Raw genomic sequence first — 14,767 nt, forward strand, 5'->3', positions numbered from 1 at the left:
GTCATCAATCTGCAATTATAAAAGCAATCCAGTCAATTTAGTTAGCTTTTCTCCTACTATTGTATCCATTATACCTTGTTTAACATTTTGAAAACTTGCCTAGTGAAATAAGTATTTTTATCATTGGAGACTTTTTCAGAAATGTCCCATGAGAGAAACATTTCCTTATATCCTTTTAGCTACTGGTATAACAGCAGATTTCTTACATCAGAAAGCTTTTCTACTTTAAGAAAACATGTGTTATAAGGGACAATTCAGTAAAATTTCTGTGTAAATGTTTAAATGGCCCATGGGATAGCAGAAAACATGCAGTTTTGATTGTTTTCTCATGTTTATATGTTTGTCAAAAGAAAAATGTCATAACCTATTTTAATAATTTAGAATAGTCACCCCCCAACACATGCAAACACACACACTTAATTTATTTTTTATTTATGTTTGTTTGTTTGTTTATTTATTTATTTTGAGATGGAGTGTTGCTCATTGCCCAGGCTGAAGTGCAGTGGCATGATCTCAGCTCACTGCAACCTCCACCACCCAGGTTCAAGCGATTCTTCTGCCTCAGTCTCCCGAGTAGCTGGGTTATAGGCTCCTGCAACCACATCCAGCTAATTTTTTGTAATTTCAGTAGAGATGGGGTTTCATCATGTTGGCCATGCTGGTCTCAAACTCCTGACCTCAGGTGATCCACCTGCCTTTGCCAAGACCAGCTCGGTTGGGGAGACCCTAACCCAGTGGCGCTAGAGGAATTAAAGACACACACACAGAAATATAGACGTGTGAAGTGGGAAATCAGGGGTCTCACAGACTTCAGGGCTGAGAGACCCAAAGAGAGATTTACCCACATATTTAATAACAGCAAACCAGTCATTAGCATTGTTTCCATAGATATTAAATTAACTAAAAGTATCCCTTATGGGAGGTGAAGGAATGGGCCAAATTAAAGGAACAGGTTGGGCTAGTTAACTGCAGCAGGAACATGTCCTTAAGGCACAGATTGCTCATGCTATCGTTTGTGGCTTAAGAATGCCTTTAAGCAGTTTTCCACCCTGGGCAGGCCAGGTGTTCCTTGCCCTCATTCTCGTAAACCCACAACCTTCCAGCATGGGCTTTAGGGCCATTACAAACATGTTATAGTGCTGCAGAGATTTTGTTTATGGCCAGTTTTGGGGCCAGTATATGGCCAGATTTTGGGAGGCCTGCTCCCAACATGTCCCCCTTCTCTGATTTGCAAATCGATAAAAGCAAAGGCAGCTTTGTCACAGTGAGCTACTTCTCGCAGGAGTCAGGATCCACATCTGCAGACTATACAAAGACAAACAACACAGATTAAAAGCAAAATCATCATTGAAGTCACAGAGTTTCCAAGTGTTTTTATCCATTTTCAGCTCCTTTAAGTACTCCAGTTCCTGGCATTAAGGTCAGGTGTGCCTGGGATGCTTTAAATATTTGTTCTCTTAATTTTAAATCCTTATGTTAAGCTCCCTGAGTGGGCCATATCATTTGAGGTTGACATGCCACTATACTGCCATGGTTCCAGATAATAGGAACTCTTGCTGTACTTCTTATTATATCTACCATCTGACCATTTTGTTCAGACCAGCTGAACATAGTGTGGGCGTGGCATGCAGACTGAGAGGTGAAATTCAAGCTAAACATCCCCTTAGGGTACCAGTTAATAATGATTCCATAGCAATCATTGTGCAGCACCTCTGCCTGCTCTGCAATGCAATCTTCCTAAACTAGTAGGTTCATTTTTTCTAACTGGGTCCAATCCTATTTACAAATAGGTTTTTGAGGGTGGTATGCCTCAATTATAGGAGCAGATTTATTATGGTAAATACTGAGATCAGAAAGCATGTGTAACTGTGTCATAAAGTGATTGCATCCAGGCATTATTGCCAGCCAAGATTGATAAATATAACCAATAAGTATAATTGTTCTCTGTGTCAGCCCTTATTGAAGGAATACTCACAGCAGTGGTGATAACCACTATCATAGCTACCACTAAATTATTCGTTGTGACTGGTTGTCTCACTTTTCTCAGGTTTTTTTCTGCCATTTGTGACAGCTTCTTGATTTGTCCCCAGGTGGGTGGCTGTGTTCAATGGGTGTTGCTCATGACAGTTGGGGTCCTCCTTAGCATCACTCTCAACATGGCTGCAACCGGGGGGTCCTCAGGATCCTCCCAGAGTCTTTTCCTTGGCATCTGGCTCATGATAAGGTTTCAGATGTCTTGATGGTATCCAAATTGGCTGTTGATTCAGTCCTGGAGAAACACAAGCATAACCTCTACCCCAAGTTATTATTTTACCTATTTCCCAAATTTTTGTTATTGGATCTCTCCACCAAATCAGTTGTTCTGCTTCTGTCTTTGCAACTGGTTTCTGTAGATGCTGTTCAGCTGCTGATAACATCTGGCCTTTGGGCTCAAAAAATTTTAAGTTAATAATGCTAGATTCAATTTCATCTGTGGGGTTCCATATTCTCTGTCTCCCTCTTTCTGCTTTTGCAACTGCTGTTTTAGGGAGAGATTCATTCTTTCCACTATGGCTTGTCCTTGAGAATTGTATGGGATACCAGTAATGTGTTTAATATTCCACATAGAGAAAAATGTAGGTAGAGCTTGGCTAGTGTAGTCTGGGGCATTATCTGTTTTAATAGAAGCTGGAATGCCCATCACCACAAAACACTGCAAAAGATGATGTTTAACACAGGTAGAAGACTCTCCTGTTTGGCATATAGCCCAGACAAAGTGAGAAAAGATGTCTACACATACATGTACATAAGCTAGTCTCCCAAATGAGGGAACATGTGTCACATCCATTTGCCAAAGAGCTATAGGTTCCAATCCTCGAGGATTAACTCCTCCTGTAAAAGATGAGGAATATACCATTTGGCAAGTTGGGCATTGCTGGATAATAGTTTTAGCTTCTTTCCAGGTAATGCTGTATCTGCGTTTGAGACCAGAGGCATTAACATGGGTTAAATTGTGAAAATGTCTAGCATTAGATATTGCGTTAGCAACTAGGCAATCAGCCATTTGATTCCCTTTAGTCAAACGTCCTGGAAAAGGTGTATGAGCGAGCCCTAATGTGAGTGATGTAAAAAGGATGCAGTCTACTCCTAACTGCTGTTCGCAATTGGGTAAATAAAATCATCAGGTGTTAATCTGTATGAAATCATAACTGAGCATTTTCAATTAACTGTGTGGAATGAACCAGGTATGAAGAATCAGAAATCACATTAATAGGCATATCAAAAGCAGTCAATACCTCAATTACAGCTACAAGCTCTGCTTTTGAGCTGAAGTATAGGGCATCTGGAAAACTTTACTTTTCGAGCCAGAATAAGGAGCTTTACAATTACTAGACCTATCTGTAAAAACATTCTCAGCACCTTCAATTGGTTTAAATTTAGTTATTTTAGGGAGAATCCAATTAGTTAATTTCAAAAACTGAAACAGCTTCATTTTAGGAAAATGATTATTGAGAATACCCACGAAGTCAGCTAAATGAGTTTGCCAAGTAAGACTATTTATAAAAGTTTGCTGTATTTGTGCCTTCATGAGAGGGACAATAACTTTTCCAGGATCATATCCATGTAATTTAACAATCCGAGTTCTCCCAATTCCTATCATAGTTGCAATTTGATCTAAAAAAGGAGTTAGAGTCCATGAATTAGTATGTGGAAGAAAAAGCCACTCTACTAAGTCCTGTTTTTGGACAATAACACCAGTAGGTGAATGCTGAGTTGAAAAAATTAGCAAATCTAGAGTCTTCTCTGGATCTATTCTATTTATTTGAGCTTTATGGACTTGCTTTTTAATTAGTTGTAAACTTTCCTCAGCCTGCTTTGTTAATTGCCAAGGGCTAGTAAGACTAGGATTTCCTCTAAGGATAGAAAACAGATTACTTGTGGCATAGGTAGGAATGCCTAGAGCAAGTCGTATCCAATTAATGTCCCCTAGAAGTTTTTGAAAGTCATTTAATGTTTTTAGTTGATCCCTATGTATGGTTACCTTCTGTGGCACAATGGTAGTGTCATTTACTAAGGTCCCCAAGTAGGAGTAAGGAGTAGTAGTCTGAATTTTGTCAGGGGCTATAATTAAACCAGCATGAGGAGTCAAATTTTGCAAGTGATCATAATATTGGAATAATATTTCTCACATGGGGGCAGCACAAACTATATTATCCATATAGTGAATAATGTAACACTGTGAAAAATATTTTATGAGTAGGTTCAATTGCTTACCCCACATACATCTGGCAAATTGTGGGACTGTTTAACATGCTCTGTGGCAACACTTTCCAATGATAACACTTAGCAGGCTGCAGGTTGTTTATTGCAGGAATTGTAAAAGCAAATCATTCACAGTCTTGCTCAGCTAAAGGCATAGTAAAGAAACAGTCTTTTAAATCTATGACTTCTAAAGGCCAAGTTTTTGGAATTATAGCAGAAGAAGGCAATCCTGGCTGTAATGCTCCCATAGGTTGTATAACTGAATTGATGGTTCTTAAGTCAGTTAACGTTCTTCATTTACCTGATTTTTTTCCTAATTACAAAAACTGGAGAATTCCAAGGAGAAAATGTTGGAGCTATGGGCCCATTTTCTAATTGTTCAGTAACTAATTTCTCTAAAGCCTCCAGTTTCTCTTTATTTAGCGACCATTGTTCTGTCCAAATTGGCTTATCTGTTAACCATTTTAAAGGTATAGGTTCTGGAGGCTTAACAATGGCTGCCATCAAAAATGATATCCTAATCTTTGGCGGAAATTTTGTCTTCCACTTGAAGCCATTCTTTCAAACCTTGCACATTTTTTTCTAGTCCCATGCCAGGGACATACCCCATTTCATGCATTGTATGTTGACTTTGAGGGCAATATAATTTTTCTGGAATTGGAACGTGTGCTCCCCATTGTTGTAATAAATCTCTTCCCCATAAAATTATAGGTATAGAAGTAATAATTGGTTGAATAGTCCCAGGTTGTCCATCGGGCCCCTCACAATGCAAAATATAACTACTTTGATACACTTCAGGTGCTTTACCAACTCCAACTATGTTAAATTGAGTGGGTTGAATTGGCCACAAGGATGGCCAGTGCTGTAGAGAAATGATTGAAACGTCTGCTTCTGTATCTATCAAACCTTTAAAATTTCTTTCCCTGAATAGTTATTTCACAGGTAGGACATTTATCAGTAATTTGATTTACCCAATACGCTGCTTTGCCTTGTTTATTTGTGCTTCCAAATCCTCTTTTTCATTTAATTTCACTTTTTCCCATTCCCACATACGGCACAATCAGGAGCTGTGCTATGTGCTCTCCTGGCTCTGCTTTCCAGGGAACAGAAGTAGATACAACAATTTGAATTTCCCCATTGTAATCTGAATCAATGACTCCTGTATGTATTTATATGCCTTTTAAACTTAAACTAGACCTTCCTAAAAGTAATCCTATTGTCCCCACTGGCAAGGGTCCACAGACTGCTGTTGGGACCTTTTGCGGGGGTTGCCCAGGCAGAAGGCTCACAGGTTTCATGCAGCATAAATTTACTGTGGCACTACTGGCTATGGCAGGGGACAGACATTTTACGGGGGTGATGGAATGGCCTGAGCTGGAAATACCCCCTTTTAGAATGGGGCCTGTGAAGGGCCCCTCATGGCGTTTCCTGAAATTGGGTTCCCTTCTTTATCAAACTTAGAGTGACATTGATTAGCCCAATGTTTTCCTTTTTTACATTTTTGACATATTTCAGGATCAGCAATTTTCTTTTTTCCCCTATCTGGCGGCCTGACTTCTACATTCCTTTTTAGTATGACCATGCTTCCCACAGTTAAAACAAGCTCCAGAAAATGGATTTATTTCCTTTATCCACTCTCAGTCCTGCCATTGCCTGTTCTACCAGAGTAGCTTTATGCAGATTACCTCTAATACCATCACTGGCCTTGATATAATCAACTAAATGTGCTTTCCCTCTGATAGGTCGCAGAGCAGCCTGGCAATCGGGATTAGCATTGTCAAAAGCTAATAACTGCAACACTATATCCTGAGTAGCCAAATCTGCAATCATCTTTTTAAGAGACTCCTGTAACCGAGCTATAAAATCAACGTATGGTTTTCTTGGTCCCTGTTTCATAGCACTAAAGGAAGGGTATTTTTCCCCACTTGAAGGGATTTTTTCCCAAGCTCTAATGCACTCTCCTCTAAGCTGTTCTATGGCATCATCCTGCATGACCACTTGTGCATCTAAACCAGCCCAGCTGCCAACCCCCAAAAGTTGGTCTGAGTTATATCAATTTGAGGATGGGCCTGGCCATTGTTAGCAGCCTGAATGGAAGCTTCATCTGCCCACCCAGTTTTCAATTGTAAGAACTGAGCAGGAGTTAGACAAACTCAAGTAAGAGTGTCCCAGTCAGTAGGAATCATCTGACTGGAAACAGCAACATTCTTTACAGTTGTTACATTACAAAACAGTCCCATTACAAAAGGAGAACCTGGTCCATACTGATTAATAGCTTCTTTAAATTATTTGAGTAATTTAAAAGGAAAAGGCTCAAATGTAGCCGTAATATTTCCCTGTTGATCTGGGGGGTGTATTCTAACGGAACTGCCAAGCCTCTAAATCACCTCTCGTCTAGCTTGCTGAATTCCTGCCTGAATAGAACTAAGAGTGGTCACTCGAGGCGCTGCTTGAACAGTCACTGGGGCAACTACTTTTCATCCAGTGTCCTCTGGAAAAGAAAGATCTGGAGGGTCTTTTTCTTCAAAATAAAAAGGAGGGTGTGCAGAAGGGTAGGGATGAACCTCTCCTTCCTTTGCCGCTTTCTCTTTAGCTGGTAAATAAACATGCTCTGTAACCTCTTCTGTTACTTTGCTATACTCTCGTTCCTCCTCATTAGTGTGAAAAAGTTCCAAGGTGAAACGAACCAGACCCCACACCTGTCCTATTTTTACCCTGATGCTTCCGAGCTCCCCCTCTTACTCACCACAGGGATTGCTTTAAGAGTACTCAGGTGTCCTCCAGTTAGTTTTCCATTCCAAAGATCGCTCCAGTGACCCTTTGACCTGGATTCGAGCCCCAATGATGGATGCCACTTGCCGAGACCAGCTGGGTCAGGGAGACCCTAAGCCAGTGGTGCTAGAGGAATTAAGGACACATGCACAGAAATACAGAGGTATGAAGTGGGAAATCAGGGGTCTCACAGCCTTCAGAGCTGAGAGCCCCAAACAGAGATTTACCACATATTTACTAACAGCAAACCAGTCATTAGCATTGTTTCTATAGATATTAAATTAACTAAAAGTATCCCTTATGGAAAATGAAGGGATGGGCCAAATTAAAGGAACAGGTTGGGCTAGTTAACTGCAGCAGGAGCATATCCTTAAGGCATAGATCACTCATGCTATTGTTTGTGGCTTAAGAATGCCTTTAAGCAGTTTTCCACCCTGGGTGGGCCAGGTGTTCCTTGCCCTCATTCCCGCAAACCCACAACCTTCCAGTGTGGGCGTTAGGGCCATTATGAACATGTTATTTTGCTGCAGAGATTTTGTTTATGGCCAGTTTTGGGGCCAGCATATGGCCAGATTTTGGGGGGCCTGCTCCCAACATGCCTTGGCCTCCCAAAGTGCTGGGATTACAGGCATGAGCCACTGCACCCGGCCCTATATTTATTTATTTATGTTTTCTTTTTGAGATGGAGTTTCACTCTTGTCACCCAGGCTGGAGTGCAATGATGTGATCTTGGCTCACTGCAACTTCTGCCTCCCAGGTTCAAGTGATTCTCCTCCTTCAGCATCCTGAGTAGCTGGGATTATAGGTGCCCACCACCATGCCTGACTAACTTTTGTATTTTTAGTAGACATGGGGTTTCACCATGTTTGCCAGGCTGGTCTCAAACTCCTAACCTCAGGTGATCTGCCCACCTTGGCCTTGCAAAGTGCTGGGATTACAGGCGTGAGCCACCATGCCCAGCCTAATTTATATTTAATTTAGATTATTTTATCTCATCTGTGATATGTAATGGAATACAGCACTTTCAATAACGGAAGCTATAAGAACTCAGGAATAAACAAGGGGCTGTTGGCTTTCTGGGTTTTCCATGAGTCCACACTTAACATAAAATTTATTTCCTCTTAAATACTAGGCTTTGTTTCTCCAATTTAGTTGCATTGCACTGATAACTGTCATAGGTAATTGACTTAAACCACAGGGTTTATTCAAATGACATATCTGAAAAATTCAGTACTAGCTGATTTACCATAAATATGAGACAGAGTATTTTCAAAATATTTAATTAATATTTATTTTGCCTGGGTTATAAATTTTATGAGTCAGTCTCTTCATTAGAACTCATATAATCCTTACCCAGTCCAAACAATATGATCCTCAAATTATCAGAAACCTGTACTCAATTTTTCTGGGCCATTTTTATCTTTTCATAAACCTTCTTAAAGACACAATACTCTAGAATTTTGCATGCTTTTGAAGTTTTTAGAAACTATATCAGAATTAACCTGTTAACTGTAGAAATGACTTGAAATGGTTATAAAGGAACAAATGAAAAGAAGTTCATTATATCTGTGGCCTACAATAATTTATCATAATAGCCATAATTATGACTAATAGCATATACTCAGGTATATTAGATTTTTAGAAATTGTAGGCCAGGTGTGGTGGCTCATGCGTCTAATCCCAGCACTTTGGGAGGTCAAGGTTGGTGGATCATGAGGTCAGGAGATCAAGACCATCCTGGCCAACATGGTGAAACCACATCTCTACCAAAAATACAAAAAAAATAGGTAGGCATGGTAGCATGCACCTGTAGTCCTAGCTACTTGGGAGGCTGAGGCAGGGGAATCGCCTGAACCCAGGACGCAGAGGTTACAGTGAGCCAAGATTGCACCATTTCACTCCAGCCTGGGTGACAGAGCAAGACAAAAAAAGAAAGAAAGAAAGAGAGAAAGGGGGTAGGGAAGGAGGGAGGAAGGATGTATACAATTTTGGAATACATTTTTTTGTTTGTTTGTTTTGTTTAGTTTTTCGAGACAGAGTTTGGTTCTGTCACCCAGACTAGAGTGCAGTGGCATAATCTCGGCTCACTGAAAGCTCCACCTCCCAGGTTCACGCCATTCTCCTGCCTCAGCCTCCCAAGTAGCTGGGACTACAGGTGCCTGCCACCGCACCCAGCTAATATTTTGTATTTTTAGTAGAGATGGGGTTTCACCATGTTAGCCAGGATGTTCTCAATCTCCTGACCTCGTGATCCACCTGCCTTGGCCTCCCAAAGTGCTGGGATTACAGATGTGAGCCACCGCGCCTGGCCTTTTGGTTTTTATTTTTGAGACGGAGTTTTGCTCTGTCACCAGGCTGGAGTGCAGTGGCTCACTGCAATCTCCACCTCCTGGGTTCCAGTGATTCTTCTGCCTCAGCCTCCCGAGTAGCAGGGACTGCAGGCATGCATCACCATGCTCAGCTATTTTTTTGTATTTTAGTAGAGACAGGGTTTCACCATGTTGACCAGAATGGTCTCTATCTCCTGACCTCATGATCCACCTGCCTCAGCCTCCCAGAGTACTGGGATTACAGGCTTGAGCCACCACACCCAGCCTTTGGACTAAATATTAATAACATTTATTAAAATAAAAGTTTGATCAAACATTTTTAATTTAACAATGTTTTCCATTTAATTTACCATATCAAATAATTCTGTTCTTCACTCTTTGGGATGCTGCATTGGCCCTCTGTAACATCCAAAACTTTGAGATTAAAAAAAAGACAATTTTTTAGCTTAAATGTGATTTTGTGAAGCTTGTCAAATATGTCAAAGGGTTGCCAGGCATGGTGACTCATGCCTGTAATCCCAGCAGTTTGGGAGGCTGAGGTGGGTGGATCATGATGTCAGGAGTTCAAGACCAGCCTGGCCAAGATGGTGAAACCCCATCTCTACTAAAAATACAAAACTTAGCCAGGTGTGGTGACAGGCACCTGTAATCCCAGCTACTCAGGAGGCTGAGGCAGGGGAATTGCTTGAATCCAGGAGGCATAGGTTGCAGTGACCTGAGATCATGCCACTGCACTCCAGCCTGGGTGACAGAGTGAGACTCAGTCTCAAAAAAAAAAAAAAAAAAAAAAAGTCAAAGGGTTAAAATGCTTTACCAAAGTAGGATCACATGGCACCATAAAATAATAGTCATTCACTTAAAAATGTGATAATAAAAGGATTTTAAAAAACAAAACCATTACCACTTGATATAAGAGATTGAGTTTTCCAATTAAAACACCTGAGAAAGACAGCATGAAAAAATTCTATCTCTACTTTCTTTGTTTTCAAATTTGTTCAAAAAGTGAACAAAAATATTTTACTTTGTCATATTATTAATACATAAGACTTTTGTTCCAGAGAAAATCAATTTCTAGTTTTGTATTCGTGTATTATCTATACTAAAGCTCATTTTAATAAAACTTTATAAATAAATCCACCAAATTTGTCACTTTTGACCACTCTAGATTTCCATACATGTTTTACAATCTTTTATAGTTAATTCTTTAACTTTTTATATTCTATTTTGTCTCTATTCTTTTTATTTTTTCATTTTTCAACAATCTCTAATTTCAAACTTATCGGGGGAACCAGCCCCCACTATTTCCATGTATGTTCTTTTCTATTTTCCTTAAGTGTCAGCCAGTCTGAGAAATAAACAGAAAGAGTACAAGGAGAGAAATTTTACAGCTGGGCCTCTGGGGGTGTCATGACATATTGGTAGGACTGTGATGGCGACCTCGAGCTGCAAAACCAGCAAGTTTTTATTAGGGATTTTAAAAGGGGAGAGGGTGTACAAACAGGGAGTAGGTCATAAGGATCACATACTTCAAAGGGCAATAAAGATCACAAGGCAAGGCAAATTAGAATTCCTGATGAAGGTCTATGCCCCACCGTGCACACATTGTCTTGATAAACATCTTAACAGGAAACAGGGTTCAAGAGCAGAGAACCGGTCTAACTAGAATTTACCACCAGGCTAGAATTTCCCAATCCTAGTAAGCCTGAGGGTACTGCAGGAGAACGGGGCATATTTCAGTCCTTATCTCAACCGCATAAGACAGACACTCCCAGAGTGGCCTTCTATAGACCTACCCCCAGGAAGGCATTCCTTCCCCAGGGTTATCAATTATTAATATTCCTTGCTGGGAAAAGAATTCAGTGATACTTCTCCTATTCACACATCTGTCTATAGGCTCTCTGCAAGAAGAAAAATATGACTGTATTCTGCCCAACCCCACAGGCAGTCAGACCTTATGTTTATCTTCCCTTGTTCCCTGAAAATTGCTGTTATTCTGTTCTTTTTCAGGGTGCACTGATTTCATATTGTTCAAACACACATATTTTACAATCAATTTGTACAATAGTGGTCCTGAGGTGACGTACATTCTCAGCTTATGAAGATAACAGGATTAAGAGATTAAAGTAAAGACAGGCATAAGAAATTATAAGAGCATTATTAGGGAAGTGATAAATGTCCATGAAATCTTCACAATTTATGTTCAGAGATTGCAGTAAAGACAGGCATAAGAAATTATAAAAATATTAATTTTTGGAACTGACAAATGTCCATGAAATCTTAACAATTTATGTTCTTCTGCCTCAGTTCCAGCTGGTCCCTCTGTTCAGGGTCTCTGACTTCCCACAACACAAACTAGAGGAAACATTCCCAGTTTTTTTATCAAAAAGTATTTTTTACTTGTCTATACATTCTATGCAGAGTTGTTTTTCTTACATCTAGTAGATTTAATTACATACGTTAATTACATTAACTCTGAACAACTGAATTTTTAGTGAAATCTCAAGGAAGTAATTTTGAACAGTTTCATATCAGTATTTGTGACAAAAACAATTTTATATTTTTTTAAAAAGACAATTTTCTCAAATTTTCTGTTAACTAACAGATCTAAATCTATTTAGTTTTTTAAACATCATATAAAAATAAGATTCCAGTAAATCATGGTGTCTCACACTTGTAATCCCAGCACTGTGGGAGGTCAAGACATGAAGACTGTTTAAGCCCAGAAGTTTGAGACCAACCTGGGCAACATAGTGAAACCCACGTCTACAAAAGATACAGAAATTAGTTGGGCATAGAGCCCTCCACCTGGAGTACAAGCTATTCAGGAGGCTAAGGTAGGAGGATTGCCTGAGCCTAGGAGTTTGAGGCTACAGTGAACCATGATGGAGCCACTACACTCCCTCCGAAGTCACAGAGTGAGACACTTTCTTAAACAAAAAAAAATGCTAATGTATATAAACTTAAACTTATGGGTTTCTTTGCTCTTATTATTTTAATAGTTATTGGGGTACAGGTGGTGTTTGCTGGTGATTTCTGAAATTTTGGTGCACTCATCACCTGAGCAGTGTACATTGTATTCAATGTGTAGTCTTTTATTCCTCACCCTCTCCCATCCTTCTCCTCAAGTCTCTAGAGTCCATTATATAATTCATATGTCTTTACAGCCTCATAGCTTAGCTCTCACTTATAAGTGAGAACATACAATGTTTGGTTTTCTATTCCTGAGTTACTTCACTTGGAATAATGGTTTCCAACTCCATCCATGTTGCTGCGAATGCCATTATGTTGTTTCTTTCTATGGCTGAGTAGTATTATGTATACCACATTTTCATTGTTTACTCATTGGTTGATGGGCATTTAGGCTGGTTCCATATCTTTGCAATTGCCAATTGTGCTGCTATAAATATGTGTGTTATAAGTTTCATTTTTTTGTTGTTGTTTTTTTTGAGATACAGTTTTGCTCTTGTTGCTCAGGCTGGAGTGCAATGGCGCGATCTTGGCTTACTGCAATCTCCGCCTCACCAGCTCAAGCAATTCTTCTGCCTCAGCCTCCCGAGTACCTAGGATTACAGGCATGTGCCACCATGCCTGGCTAATTTTTTATTTTTAATAGAGATAGGGTTTCTCCATGTTGGTCAGGCTGGTCTCTAACTCCCAACCTCAGGTGACCCACCCACCTTGGCCTCCCAAAGTGCTGTGGTTACAGGCGTGAGCCACCGTGCCTGGCCCACAAGTTTCATTTTTATGTGACTTCTTTTTCTGTGTATAGATACTCAGTAGTGGGACTGCTGAATAAAATATTAGTTCTATGTTTAGTTCTTTTAAGAATCTCCATACTGTTTTTTTATAGTGGTTGCACTGGTTTACATTCACACCAAAAGTGTAAAAGTGTTTTTTTTTTTAACCACATCCATGCCAATGTCTATTTTTTTGTTTTGTTTTAATTATGGCCATTCTTGGCACGGCACAATGGCTCATGCATGTAATCCCAGCACTTTGGGAGGCTGAGGTAGGTGGATCAATTGAGGTCAGGAGTTCAAGACCAGCCTGGCCAACATGGTGAAACTCCATCTCTAAAAATATATGAAAATTAGCCAGGTGTGGTGGTAGGTGCCTGTAATCCCAGCTATTCGGGAGGCTGAGGCATGAGAATTGCTTGAACCTGGGAGGCGGAGATTGCAGTGAGCCGAGATCGTACTGCACTCCAGCCTGAGCAATAGAGCAAGACTCAAGTCCCAAAAAAAAAAAAAAAAAGAAAGAAAGAAAAGGCTGGGCATGGTGGCTCACACCTGTAATCTCAGCACTTTGGAAGGCCGAGGCAGGTGGATCACGAGGTCAGGAGATCAAGACCATCCTGGCTAACACGGTGAAACCCTGTCTCTACTAAAAATAAAAAAAATTAGCCGGGCGTTGTGGTGGGCACCTGTAGTCCCAGCTACTCGGGAGGCTGAGGCAGGAGAATAGCATGAACCCGGGAGACAGAGCTTGCAATGAACCGAGATCGCGCCACTGCACTCCAGCCTGGGTGACAGAGCGAGACTCCATCTCAAAAAATAAAAAATTATGGCCATTCTTTTTTTTGACATGAGGTTTCACTCTTGTTGCCCTGGAGTGCAATGGCATAATCTGGCTACTCTTACAGGAGTAAGGTGGTATTGCATCATGCTTTTGATTTACATTACAAATCAAAGTCCCATTTATTTATCTTCACTTAATTGTATTTGCTTTTGGGTTCTTGGTCATGAAGTCTTTGCCTAAGCCAATGTCTACAAAAGTTTTTCTGATGTTATCTTCTAGAATTGTTAGTTTCAGGTCTTAGATTTAAGTCTTTAATTCATCTTGAGTTGATTTTTCTATGAGAGATGAAGATCCAGTTTTATTCTTCTACAGGTACCTTGCCAATTATCCCAGCATTATTTGTTGAATAGGGCATTCATTTCCCACTTTGTGCTTTTGTTTACTTTGTCAAAGATCAGCTGGCTGTTAGTATTTGGCTTTATTTCTGGGTTTGTTATTCTGTTCCATTGCTCTATGTGCCTATTTTTATAACAGTACCATGATGTTTTGGTAGCTACAGCCTTGTAGTACAGTTTTAAGTTGGGTATTGTGATGCTTCTAGATTTGTTTTTTTGGTTTTTTTTTTTTGCTTAGTTTTACTTTGGCTATGCGTGCTTTTCTTTGGTTCCATAAGAATTTTATAATTGTTTTTTCAAGTTCTGTGAAGAATGATGTTATTCTGATGGGAATTGCCTTGAATGTGTAGATTGCTTTTGGTAGGTTGGTCATTTTTAAAGTATTTACTCTACCCATCCATGAAAGTCAGATGTTTTTCCATTTGTTTGTGTCATCTGTGATTTCTTTCAGTAGTGTTTTGTAGATTTTCTTTTAGAGACTTTTCACTTCCTCGGTTAGGTATATTTATT

This window comes from Pan troglodytes, chromosome 20, assembly GCF_028858775.2.
Source record: "Pan troglodytes isolate AG18354 chromosome 20, NHGRI_mPanTro3-v2.0_pri, whole genome shotgun sequence".
NCBI lineage: Eukaryota > Metazoa > Chordata > Mammalia > Primates > Hominidae > Pan > Pan troglodytes.